Here is a 14,086-nt window from a genome sequence, read left to right on the forward strand (position 1 = left end):
AGATTGTTTCTTTGACAGGGGCTGTCTTTGGAACAGGCTGTCTTCTGACTTTGCAGCAACATGAAAGGACAGACAGGATCAAGCCCACATCTTTGAGTTGCAACAGAGAGAGACCCACAGTGGAGCCCAGCTCTGTACCAGCAACACCAGAAATCTCTCTTCCAGGTTCGAGGCATCCCTTGTAGTCTTTGCATGGAAGTAGCCTCCTTCTACAGGCACTTTCAGCAAACCACAGAACCTCTGGAGTGCTAGAATCTTCTGTCCTGGCTCCCAAGTGACCAGGCTGCTATATTGGGCCCTACCATGGACGCAGAACCTTTTAACATTGGCTGAATCACTGCCCCTGGCCAGGTAATTGGCTCAGAGGTCAGAAATGCCCAACACGTAAAATATACCCAGGGCCCGGCAAGGCCAGCTTTACCCCTTACAGGAATTACACTTCCAGGAAATGAACTGCATGCATGACTATTCGACCTCTCAGTAAAGAAGAGCAGAAATTGGTCACCAACCCCAACTCCAACCCCAACCCCATGACCTAGAGCCCTGATAGAGATAAGAAGACACACATTACACTCTCCCTCTCTCTCAGCTGGCTGGGGGAACCAAAAAGATAATCATTACCCATGCAATGAAATGACTTAGCTCATCTCAGAACTTTTTAAATTAATCAATCACTTGCATATTTTTTAAGTGCTCAGCTCAATGTTATAAAGGTAAACATGGCTGCTTTCAAAGAGCTAACAATCTAGCTTACATTCTGCTTGAAAGTATTCACCAAGCAGGATTTTTTTTTTTTTTTGCTTTATTTTTCTGTTGATGGACTTATTCCTCTAAATTTAAATAGGTGATGTGTTACCTAAACTCTTTACTTTGTCCCAAGATACTAAAGAACAAAGACAATTTATATGTAAGCTCTATATATTGTCTTCCAAATCAAGGTGCTTGGTCCCTGTTCTGCAGCCATCTGATCATAGGACCTTGAGCAAGTTACTTCTATTTCCAGGCCTTATTGTCCTTATGTAAAAAATCAGGGAGGTGTATCAGAGATCTTTAAGGTCCTATCCAGGACTGTATTACTAAAACGCTTTCAGCAGAACCTCTCCTATGGGATCAGACCTCCTCCTTCTGTCTCCCTCCCCATCAAAAGCTAATTTTCTGAATGGTGGACAAAAATGACACTTCAAGGAATAATTCTGGTTGCAAAGCTGAAAATTTGAAGAATCAAAGTAGCAATACTAATAAGACCAACGACATTTCATACAAAGCATTTGAACAGTGGTTTATCCCCTTCAGAGTACTACAATATTCATTGACCCATTCTATCCATGATGAACCAGAGTAATACATTTCATTAGTGACAGGAAGGAGAAGCCAGCCTGCTGTAAATGGAGAGTCATAAAACCACTATTAAGTGTATATTAAAATTCTAACTGTGCCAGCTACTGCAGACGGCCATAATTGGGTTTTACTTTCCTTCTGTGCCAAATGTTGCCCTTTGCATATGAGACCAGACAAGGCAGAACAGAAAAATCCATAAATACTTGGACTTTGTTGCAATCCGGAAAGGTTAAAAAAAAAAAAAAAATCACTAAAATAAAAGCAAAGCTGTTGATTTCCAGAAAGTCCCTCTCTCCCTCTGGGGTCTCTGTTTTTCCAGCTGTAAATTGAGGGTGAAGTAATCTCTTCTTGTTTTTCTGTACTGAGAGCTCTGACTATCACCCCATGCATGATCTAAGCAGACTGTTTCTCTCTCCCTACCTGCAGCCAGATAAAGAGGCTGGCAGCCTACATTTTGACTATGGCCAGAGTGAGGGGTCAAGAAGGGCACTGTCATGAAGTAGAAAGAGCACTAGCGGGTGCTTGGGTGGCTCAGTCGGTTAGGTGCCAGACTCTTGATTTTGGCTCAGGTCATGATCTCAGGGTCATGAGATCGAGCCCTACACCATGCTGCCCACTCAGCACATAATCTGCTTGGGACTCTTTCCCCCTTCTTCTCCCTCCCGCCCACCCCACTCACGTGCATGCTCTCATTCCCTCAAATAAATAAATAAAATCTTAAAAAAAAAAAAAGAGAGAGAGAGAGCATTAGACTTCAGTTAGGCGTCGTGGGTGCCTTCATTCAACCTTGACATGGGCTGAGTAATACCAAGGGTGGCTTATTGGATGAGGAAAACTTCTGCGTGCCAGGCTCTGTGCTCTCACTACAGCTTTGAGAGGCACATAGTCTCAGCCCCATTTTGCAGATGAGGAAACCAAAGCTCAGAAATTCTAAATAATGTATTCAAGAACCCAGAACAGGTAAGCAGCACAGCCAGAACCATGTACACCCCATCCTCTGAAGGATCATTTGCTATTTCTGTCTCTACCTCAATTTCTCCCTGATAGAAAGGAATTATTGGAACTTTCTTTACTTTGAAGCTATTTTATCAGAAAAGTGAATCATTACATCAGCAAAATAGAGGAAAGAACTTTGAAGAAACAGCTTATAAATCAAGGAGAAAGGGTTCGGTCCTATTAAAGCAAATTAAGTCCCTAGAAAGCTAGCTACCTCCTGTCAAGTCCTCACCCCCTGGCAGGGCTCTGATAAAAACTCACCGATCTGAGGTTGGGGCACGGGATAGGACCACTGCTGCTGAGAACCCCAATTTCCCTGCTCCAGGGCTGTTCCCACCAGGTGGCGGGTTTATAAGATGCGCGGCTTCTCTGAAGCTGTCTGGTCCCCGCATTCCAGAGTTATCTCAGTCTGGCTCATTCTGAGTCCACACTAGGATGAAGCTGGATTCGGCTTTCTTGCTCTAAGTAGCACCCCCAGAAACAGGCATGCTTCGATCTTTCTGGGGAAACAACATACAGGCGCTCCGAAGGGCAAGGGGGCAGAGAATCCACACATCTCTCAGAGGAAGTAGCTGGACCGCCATCACAACCTTCTCTCTGCTGGCTTCTGAAAACATGAAGCACCACCTTCTATTTCATTGTCTGACTCTCCTGATGGTGATGACGTAAGCACAGTTTCAGGTCCGGTGAGAACTAGTTAGTACAGCTCTTCAGAGTTCGCCACTGTTCTCACTTGAGCTCTGTCCTTTAATCGTTGCAAAGTGTCTCTCATGCAGGACAATCTCCCCCAGATCTCTCCAAAATATCGCTCCTACCAGTTCTTTCCAGGGCGAAGACTAGCACGCGCAGACGTGAGCCATTTGCTCCAAGTCTCATCTTTAGTAAATGACTGAACCCCAGAAGCTAAGCCTTCTAGCTCCGTGCACCCGCACATTGTTCCCTGGGCCTGGGGGTTCCCACCTGCAAGGTCCGACGACAAGCCTCCTATGGTGCAGACTGCGGATTTCGTACCAACGTAAAACAGCGCATGAGACTTCCACGAGTCTCCCGAAAGGAAGGATATCCACTCCCTCCTCCAAGCTCATTCATCATGAACCTTGCTGATGATATGACGGTCGCCTTCTAGAGACTCCGTGGAAGAAAGCTGGAAGGATCTAGACTCCTCTGTGACTGTACTAGCCTTGGACTACCAACTTCACTTCTTTTACTTAGAAAAGAAATAAATATATATCCTGCTTAAGCCTCTTATTTGAGGATAACTGTCATTCACTACTGAACACAAACCTAATCAATACAGCTGCCTCGCAGGATTCTTACCAGGATGAGGTGAAAGGATCAATGTTAATAGACGTCAAACGTAGAGAGAATGTATTGCCCTCTCACCTGAGTTCCGGCTGTGTATCCATGCGCGTGCGTACGTGTACGCATGCGTGAGTGCCTTGCATAAGCTATCAGGTGGTATTTCACCACCGCACTGTGACTTCTGAAGGGCAGAGAGCTTGCATTATTATTCTTTGTGGTACAGGAGCCAGGCTCACTGCAACAAAGCATCTCGTGAATTGAAAGTATCGCCCCAAGGGGCCTTTGAAAGTGTAAGAGTTGGTGTGAAGGCAGGGATGGAAGGCCATCATTATTTCAGTGTAAGTTGCACCCTTAGGGGCTTCCCAGGTGAAATCCCAAATTGGGCCCCCGAGGGCAAGGAGAAACCCAAGAAAGAGGCATACCATTCTAGACTGGTAGGTGGCCGCCTTAATAAGCAAGGGAACTTACATAGGAGGCTCGTCCTGGGCGCCACAGAATGAGATGATCTCTTCACCACGCACCAGAATCGTGAAGGATTATACAGAAGCCTTAAGTGGGTCTCGTCACAGAAACCTCCCAGAGGGCCTCAATAACACATTGTCTCTCAAGGCTTTTTCCTCGAAAACAGCTCCCATTCTGTGAAGGCGAGTGACTACAGTCCAAGGAGAGGGAAGCTCTGAAGGAGCTCTGATTGCCCTGGGCCAGCTTGGGGGTCAATCTGCAGTCACGTCCTCTCCATGACTTCCTCCAACATTTAGGATTCTGCAAAGTGAAACAAAGGAAATCTAAAATGAACGAAGTATCACATTCTCAACGATTTCGGTCACTTGGGAAGCCTTATTCTGACTGGTGAATAAATGCTATGCATTTAGTCTCAGTACTTCAGCTGATTATATTTCAAATGTAAATTAGTCATCTAATGCAAACACAAATAGTTTGTGACTAATTACTCTTTCTTCTTAATGCAGATCAGCGGAGCAGCTCCACTGTCCAAAATACCCTAAGGTGAGAGAAGAACATTCCAGTAACCATTTAAGGCTCACAGGTGGCTAGAGAATAGAAGGAAATGACACACACTTTGAAGAACAACCCTACATGTCTAGAAAGAATACGGGGATGTCTAAGCATTAGAAGCGGAATTTGACAGGCCCTCGAAATTAAAGAGATACATGTCATGTGGCCCTGGACTCAAGGAAATCAGTCTGGTGTGGAGATCAGCATGAAAATGAATAACCACATATAATTAACTGTTGTACTGAATATATAGGAAGCATAGAAAAGGTGGCAAATAGATTTGCTTGATAAAGGAAGATAAGATTTCATAGAGAAGCTTTGAATTGAAATTTAAATAGTGCCTAAAGTTGTCCTGGGGGACAGAGTAGGGGAGGCCATTCCAGGAAGAGAAAACACTGTGTGGAAAGTTTGGTTTGGAGAAAGGATAAGCCTGTGCATAAAGGATTTGAAATAGGCTTGCATATTTAGGGACAAAATCAGTTATCAAGTTATCAAGACCGTAGGCTCTTCTGCCTTGCTGCAAAGTTACCCATCCCAGGTGAACTTTTTTCTTTTGGGTTAAGACAATCTCCAGAAATCCATAGAGTTGAGAATTTATGGGTTTCTTGATTATGTTAACCACTCACCAACAAAGGGAAGTGAAAAAACTCAAATGGTCACACCAGATCAAGATTCCTTCCTCAACCTACAGTGGAGAAAACCCCGTGACCAAGAAGCTCTGGTAGGTTCACAGAGACCTAACTTTCTTTACTTCTCCAGAAGTTCATGATGTATTGTCCTTCCCATTCCTAATGTTTACCAGGCATGGAGAGTCAAGAAAAGCTAAATGCCAGGAGCCCAGAGCAAACAGGGAGGTGGCACCCTCAAAAAACAGTATTTACTCGCTAACTTTCCCATAAGCAATTATTTTATTGCAGACTTTCAGTGGAATGATATGTTTTAAACTGCTGTCCTTCAGGTTTCAAAATGATAGTAATGCTTACTTACATGTTATGACAGATTCAAAGACAGAAGACAAAGAATGGATGAATTCACAAAAGGCACTCTGCAAAGAGTGTGGAATCCAATAACCAACCCAGAGAATCCCTCATTTTGACATCGATGACTTTTCCCAACTCTGCTTATTCCACACTATACTTTGAATATGGTATGAATCTTCAATCTTCAGGTTTCAGAACCTGAACAGCAACCATTCGTCTACTAAAAATGTCCAATATAAAATATTGGTCAAAAGACAGATGAGCACATATGCACCTGAGAAGGATAGTGAGTCGAAGGAAGAAACCTTGTTTTTCTGCTTCTTACAGGTTTGATGAGTGTATACAAAAAAAATTATAGGAAGAGTTCTGGAAAAATATTACAGGGTAGTGGCAATAATGTGGAGAACAAAGGCAAAAGAAATGTGGAAAAAATGAAATGGCCTTACAGCTTGCAGCCCATTGACAAGTACTCGGGACAGGCAGAGTGACCTCCTCAAGGAACTCGGCTGCTTCAAAATTAATGCTTTACTAGAGGCAAAAGGCAACCCCAGCTTGACATCACCCCAACCTCCAGGATCCTCTGTCTTCTTTAACATATAAAAATCCTTTGGCAACTTCCTTTGTCTCTACGCCCCCACCAAGATATATATTAGCAATCATCCTCCAAACATTTGGTCCACTGACACACATCTGAAGGGTCTCATGACTAAGGCTTTACTAGACAGTAGTAAAAGAGCTGTCCCCTCAAGGTCCTGAAAACCTTGCTGCCAAATTCTTAGAGACTCACACTATCCCTACCCCCTACTCTCCAACTTGAAAGGATATAATCAGTCACTCCTCACAACCCCAGTGCAGCTCTTTCTGCTTATGGGTCCTGTCCCCGGGCTTTAATAAAATCACCTTTTTTGCACCAAAAACATTTCAAGAATTCTTTTTTGGACCATTGGCTCCTGGCCCATATCACATCAGCAAGAGTATCGTTCCCCTTCTCTCTGAGATCACCATCTTCTGCTCCTTATTTTCCAATATTGATAAACAAATGTTTCATAGATTTTGTCCAGTTTTCTAGCTGTATGTGGCAAGAATTTCATTTCAAACTCTAATAGAGCCATAATATAATTTTGAATAAAGACCCATCTATAAGCCACAAAGTAAAAATAGCAAGGGAAATCTTACAATCATCCCAGGTTTCTGTCCATATTTTGGACCATCGCGCAGAGAGGGGAGACCAAGCTGAGGAAGGAGACTGTTCTAAATTGGGACAGAAATTAGATTAGAGTCCAGGGAAGATGAGGCAGCTGAAAAATGCAAGAAAAAGTTCTAGAGAGGAGGGTGCTATGGAAAAAACCTCCAGAAGTCTGCTTGCTGTGTCCTTGAGTCTTTGCTGAACACTGAGCTGTGCTTGCATAAGCCTATGCTGCTCACAGCCAAGGAAAGCGTGACTGGGGAGCCATAAGCTAAACAATTTCCAAATGATACACAAAGTGAGAAGACAGTGACTCTTCAACCAGCTGGAGAGGAAAGTCCCCTGACCACCTGGAGAAGACCTACAGGGGTCACGCCTTGGTCGAAGAACTAGGAGTCTATTCTGTATTGAAAATGCCATTCAAAAATGCAGGCAAAATAAAGGCTTTCAGATAACTAAATGTGAAATCATTTGTCTCCAGAAAATCTGCACTCCAAAAAAATATTAATGGAAATTCTTCAGCTAGAGAGAAAATGATACTATATAGAAACTCTGGTCTATTAAAAGGAATTAAAACTGCCAGAAATGGTAAATATGGACGTAAATATAAGTGAAAAAATTTAATTTCTTAGGAGATAATTAATTTTAAAATAATAAAAGTGCATTATGAGATTTATAACATATGTATAAGTAAAATATATGAAAACAAAAACACAAAGGATGGGAGGGAAGAAATGAAAGCATGATGTTTTAAAGCTCCTACATTTTGAGGGAAATGATACAGTGTTACTCAGAAGGGGACTGCTAGAAATGAAACATTCATATTTATATTTATAGTCTAATATTTGTGACTTTGAGGTAAGCAAAGAGCTCTTAGATAAAATATAAAAAGCAAGTTTGAAATGTCTATTCTTCAAAATATTCCTTTTTAAAAGTGGAAAGATAGTCCATTAACTGGTTGAAAACCATCTATCTGTATATGCACACATATAAAACTCACTTATGTAATCACATCTATAACAACATCTGTAGAACTTCGGTCCAAAATTTATAAAAGCAATTACAACTTAAACACCCAATTAAAAAAATAGACAAAATAGGGGCACCTGGGTGGCTCAGTTGTTAAGTGTCTGCCTTTGGCTCAGGGCCTGATCCCAGAGTCCTGGGAATGAGCCCTGCATCAGGCTTCTCCACTGGGAGCCTGCTTCTTCCTCTCGCACTCCCCCTGCTTGTGTTTCCTCTCTTGCTGGCTGGCTGTCTCTCTGTCAAATAAATAAATAAATAAATAAAATCTTAAAAAAAAAAAATAGACAAAATTTTTGCATTGATACATCACAAAAAGTATGCGAATGACCAATATATGCCAAAATACGATTAACATTAATCATCAAAGAAATGTAAACCACAATGAAATGCCTCTAACCCCCATCTGAATGCTAAAATTAAAAAGACTAAATTACCTTTGTTGGAAAGATGTGGAAAAATTGGAACTTTTATGTATTGCTGGAGGTAATGTGAAAGGATACAACCACATTGGAAAACAATTTGGCAGTTTCTTATAAAGTTAAACATGACATTTACCATAACACTCAGTAATTCCAGTAATTTTACATAAATGACTCAGTAATTTTACATCAATGTCCATCAACAGATGGTGGATGAACAAAGCGTCAGACGTGCATACAATGGAATAATACTCAGCAGTAAGCAGAATGACTGACGTATCGCTTCATGCAACAGCATGAACGACTCTCTCAAAATCACACCGAGTGAAAGAAGTCAGACATAAAAGAATGCATACTTTGTAATTCTATTTATATGAACTCTAGTAAGACAAATCTAATATAAAATTGGCGGAAATCCAATTGGTGTTTGCCTTGGGCCAAGGATTGGGGGGCATCAAAATTGTCTAGAACTTTCTAACATGATAGAAATGTTGTATTTCTTCATTGGCGCAGTCATTACACGGGTCTATACGTTTTTCAAAACTCATAGGAATGTACACATAACATGGGTGCGTCGTATATATTGGTATATACAGTTGGCCCTTGAACAACACAGGTTTGAATAGCATGGATCCACTTATATGTGGATTTTTTTTATATAAATACAGCACAGTACTGTAAATATATTTTCCCTTCCTTATGGTTTTCTTAATAACATTTTCTTCTTTTCTCTAGCTTACTTTATTGGAAGAATATAGTATATAACACACATAATATGTGTTAATCGACTGTTTATGTTATCAGTAAGACTTCTGATCAAGAGTAGGCTAATAGTGACTAATAGGAGCCAAAATTTACATGTGGAATTTTTGACTGTGTGCATTGTTCAAAGATTAAGTGTAATTTACAACTCAATAAAGTTTATTGTTTTTAATTGCTAGCTTTCTTTCTCATCTTCTACTTCAATGTGAAGGAATTATGTTCTGAATTTAGTATTTGACTTTATTGTCCCTTCCAGATCATGAGCTAACTTTTTTCTTTTGATAAAAATATCTGAATGTGAGAAAATTATCCCAACTACTCATCATTTAAGTAGGAGGAGATTTATCCCACCAGAAATACAGTAGTAAGAATATTGTGCATCTTAAACAATTGGCACAATGGGTAAACCATTAGGGTCTCTGCAAAATTGCCGCAGGGCAGACAACCACTCCACAAAGGTGAGGTGAGACAGGGGAACTCTGAGGCTGGTGGTCTGTTGTCGAATGACACACCAACCTTACATTTATGATCCCAGCTACTCCAACCAGTATCTTCATTAAGAACAGTTTTGTTTTTTTTGTTTTGTTTTTGTTTTTGTTTTTTTCTCAGAAACTAGAAGGCTAAAAGGAAAATCAGGTCCTGGTTAATGTGTATCAATCAGTCCCAGTTGATCAATGACATCAGTGGCTGTTCCGATGGCATTTTCAATTGCTATCAACTAAGAAAGGAAGGTAAAGCTCAATGTTGACTGAACTTCAGGTATCAGGGAAATCTAGAGATTACTTCTGGGGTTGCAACCTTCATGGCCATTCCAATAGGCAGTACGGAGATACCAGAGAACTAATAATTTCATATCTATCTATCTATCTATCTATCTATCTATCTATATCTATATATCTATATCTATATATCCCTAAGAAAGTGAAGAGCCAAGAGAAAAGAACAATTCTATCTTTTTTAATCCATAGCTGAGACATCTCGCTATCTCTGTTGACTGAGAAAGCACTTTTGTCTAGATCCAACAGCCTGCTCTCATCAGGAAAGACAGTAAAGTCTAGGTGTCATCCACAGAATAAAAGAGACTTTCAGACTTCTGCAAACATGTCCCAAATCTGCCTAAGGTACTGGAGGAAACAACGTATAATTTCCTTTTAGATTCCTCCAAAGAAGACTTGCCAAGAAAGGATAAAAAAGCTGACTTCAAATTCTTGAGAGGCTGTAAAAAAAGTATATCCGTGAGGCAGAATTTAAGACCAGTGGCTAAAAGTTATATTGATACAAATTTTGGCTTAATATAAGAAGTTTCTAACCCAGAAGCTGCCAAGCAATGAGATGGACATGTAGTCATCATATATGCTCACACTGAGGTGGAATGACCTCCTTTCGGGGGAGATCTTGTGAGGAAGGTTGGACTAGGTCACAGGTCATTCCCAAGTCTGATTAAATAATTCTCGCCCTTAATCTTGAAGATTACATAATTTTCTTAAAATCCTTTGAGAAGGATGGGGATAATAAAAATAAAATATTGCTCATGCCTAAATGATTGCAAGTCCCATTTTCTGTCTCCCATATAAATTTATTTGACATCTTTTACTACATGGACTTAACAACATTTCATTTAGCAAATAAGAATCTTCCTTCCCCGTTACTCTCTGACTCTAATGATATGCATAAGTCAGAAACCAACAAATTTAGTTTTCTTTTGAAATTCCCCCCGGGCTACATTTTAGGAGCGTCCTTGAAGCGTACCCATGGCATACCTTGGTTCAGCAAATGCATGTGTCTCAGAGGAAGGTGAACAATTGATTCTGTTCCTCAAGAGACCCTGGTGATTATTTTTTCCTGCCAACTGAAAGACTTAAGTCCTTTTCATTCTGATCTTGGAAGTTCTTTGAATTCTTCAATTTCTCACAAATGGCTCCAATCTCATTTCTTCTAGGAACATTTGGGAGAAAGGCAATTATAGGAGACACCATTTTTTGTGAGGAATAATGTGACATTGTCAGTAAAGTGGGTTGTGCTCCCAGGAAGAATAGCACCAGAGGAAAAATCAAGAACAACAGCACTCTTCGTCTTCAGAATTGTCCCTCTCCCAAACAAAGGAAGCCCAATCTCGCATAATGAAGTTTAAAACATGTTTTTAAATGTTGCTCAAAATTCCAAATATAAAGACACATGTTTATGGATCTGAGTTTATAGTCTGGAAACTGAAGTACAGGGGCACCTGGGTGGCTCAGTCAGTTAAGCGTCTGCCTTAAGCTCAGGTCATGATCCTGGGGTCCTGGGATGGAGCCCTGCCTCAGGCTTCCTGCTCAGCAGGGAGTCTGCTTCTCCCTCTGCCTCTGTCCCTCCCCCCCCCCTTGCTTGTGCTCTCCTTCTCTCTCTCTCTCTGTCATATAAATAAATAAAAATCTTTTTAAAAAATGAAGTACAAATTTGGTCAATGCCAGGACTGGTCATGCTCCTTGAATTCTGAGAATCATAAAGATCTGTCCCAAGAAGTATTTTACTGTGAGGACCTGTCTCCTTATTCCTGATAGGTGGTATTTAAGGATGGCCACTGCCCTTGGCCCTGGCCAGGGTTCTTCAGCTCACGGTCCACACCATCCTACTCTCCCTTACATTCAAGGAAAAGGGAAAAATAATGGCTCCTGTCTCATTCATTTGGCAAGCAATTTTAAAATGAAGAAATGAACAAAAGAAAGTAAGATAAAAGAAAATGAAGAAGCCTCTATTGCCCTATGAAACCTGTTCTTTTTCCTTACAACTTTTGCTTCAAAGAAGTATCCTGATAGACCCAGACTCTCAACTTCAGCAAACACAGTTGTACCCTCACATTTTAATGTAGGCAATCTAATATGTAAAGAGTTGGATTTAAACTTAAGAATACTCATATTTGATAGTTTAACAAAGTACCTTTATATTCACTTATTTGTTTTCAAAATAATTCTCTAAGTAGGTTTTATAATATTGCCAATAAGGAGAAAAGACTTGATAAGACCTCACAGCTTTTAAAAGCATCACCAGGGGCGCCTGGTTGGCACAGCGGTTAAGCATCTGCCTTCGGCTCAGGGCGTGATCCCGGCGTTATGGGATCGAGCCCCACATCGGGCTCCTCTGCTGTGAGCCTGCTTCTTCCTCTCCCACTCTCCCTGCTTGTGTTCCCTCTCTTGCTGGCTGTCTCTATCTCTGTCAAATAAATAAATAAAATCTTTAAAAAATAAAAATAAAAATAAAAAATAAAAGCATCACCAGACCAGTCTTGAGTGTCTTCCTAACCCACGCTCCCTCCCTTAGAATCCTGTATGAAATTGCAGTGTGAAGAATCAGGTAAGAGGATTTTCTCTCCCATGTTTTTATTTCACTCATTTGAATCAGCACATGGTCTCCTACAGGAAGCTTTCCTGCATTTCTCTACACTTGGAGACTTTTACAAGGGTAAAAACCTCAATAAGCAGGAATTATAAGTCTCACTTCACACTAAAAACGATTCCTAACATCATCTAGAGTTCCTGCGGCATTTCTCAATGTGTCCTGAGAGGTCACTGGCATATAAGTTAATAGTTATTTGTTTTGTATGAAAGTTTGGTAGCAGCCAAGAAAATTGAGTCCAAGTGAAAACCCTCCTATTTATTATTCATAAGTTCAAATGGCGCCTTTTATGGTTGGCAGGACATGAACCTCATTCTGGTCTCTCTTTTAAAATTCTGCTTTTTATTTTCATTTCCCAAAAGAAGTCAGTAAGTTTGAAGTTAGCAGATGGACAATAGCTTAGCTAATGACCACCTGATCTGAGAACTAAAACCTTCCTCTTGTCCTGAGGAATTATTTTACTTGAAATTGAAATGGATTTAACTATTGAAGAGCCTCAGACCTTCATTCATCCTTTTCTAAAGAATTTCAAAATGCTCAAATTTCTGAAAACCTTGAAAACAAAGAATGTTTAGAGATAGAACTTTCCTGAGCATACTGGTATTGCGATGGCTTGTCAGGTTCCTTGACCCCCGTACCCTTAGAAGCTGAAACTAGCTGGCTTTCACTTTCTGCCTGACCCAGCTTCAGGGATCAATACTGGAGGCATGCAGGGAGGGACGGGATACAGTCAAGTGCACTGGTGTTGGTCATGGAACACAGTGGAAACAGTTCATTTGCCCAGCTTTTTAGGCCATGTTCTTCATTCTTCTCCAAATCGATACATGCCTTGACCTTCCTGTCCTCCAGGATTAAAACCCTATCCTGAATCCCACTTCTTTCCAAAGCCCTTAACTGCCTTTTCTATCAATTCTTTCTCTCCAGACATGATGTTTTCTGTCTCTGAACAATAAATTTTTATGATGACGTCTCCCGTATTAGTTATCATGCAGGACAACTTCTGCACGATTCCTAATGAGTGATTTTTTTTACTTTATCCAGCATCCCGCCTGTCTTTTTTCTCACTATGCTCATCACCTAATTTTCGACACAACTTCAAATTCATGTCCCTACATGCCCGAATCTAGAAAAATGGAAACAACCTCCAAGAAATGGCTCTTGTCTTCCAGAGTTCTTCAAATGTCAGCAGAGATTCAAATGAAAATTCTGGGCTGAATTTTCAGTGAACTATTTAAAGGGTTAACTTTGGAGTGTAACACAGGCGCTCCATTCAGAGTGGCTCTTCATCCTGACCCTGGGGCATGAGTAGGAAATGAGTGGGTGTGGTCCTGCCTTTTCCCCATCAATCACTTTTGCCGTGAAGCAGTTCCTCTGTCCAACACTTGAGTGGAATAAGGATGCAAACATACCATTTCGTCCTTGACCCCTTTCAATCAACTGTAATGATTAATTTCCAAAGAACACTAAACAAGAAGCACTAAAAAAATATAGTCCTCTTGAGCGTAACAGGGATATAGATCCTCTTAATGGAAATGTATCTTTAACCTTGAATATTTAATCTCTGAACTGTTCAATCAACCTCAAACTCTCCACCGTGAAGTGTGTTGGCCTTGGAGCATATTTGACTTCAGCTGAGGACATGAGCTGGTATCACACACCCTTCAGAGAGCTGCTCTTCCCTTCCTGGGCAT

At 40.8% G+C, this 14,086-nt stretch overlaps 1 protein-coding gene across 3 annotated transcripts in view; it reads right to left on the reverse strand.

Annotated features, from left to right (window-relative positions):
* Positions 1-2,467: 2,467 nt before the first annotated feature.
* The window catches only part of KCNS3 (potassium voltage-gated channel modifier subfamily S member 3), a 235,660-nt gene continuing 224,041 nt past the window's right edge, over positions 2,468-14,086 (reverse strand). For all 3 annotated transcript variants that reach the window (XR_015725337.1, XR_015725335.1, XR_015725334.1), the window contains 2 exons: positions 7,923-8,078; positions 2,468-4,398 (listed from right to left, as the gene is read on the reverse strand). The gene's annotated coding sequence lies outside the window, so the exon portion shown is untranslated. The remainder of the gene's footprint in view (positions 4,399-7,922; positions 8,079-14,086) is intronic.

This window comes from Ursus americanus, chromosome 7, assembly GCF_024610735.1.
Source record: "Ursus americanus isolate L20-20 chromosome 7, mUrsAme1.1.p, whole genome shotgun sequence".
NCBI lineage: Eukaryota > Metazoa > Chordata > Mammalia > Carnivora > Ursidae > Ursus > Ursus americanus.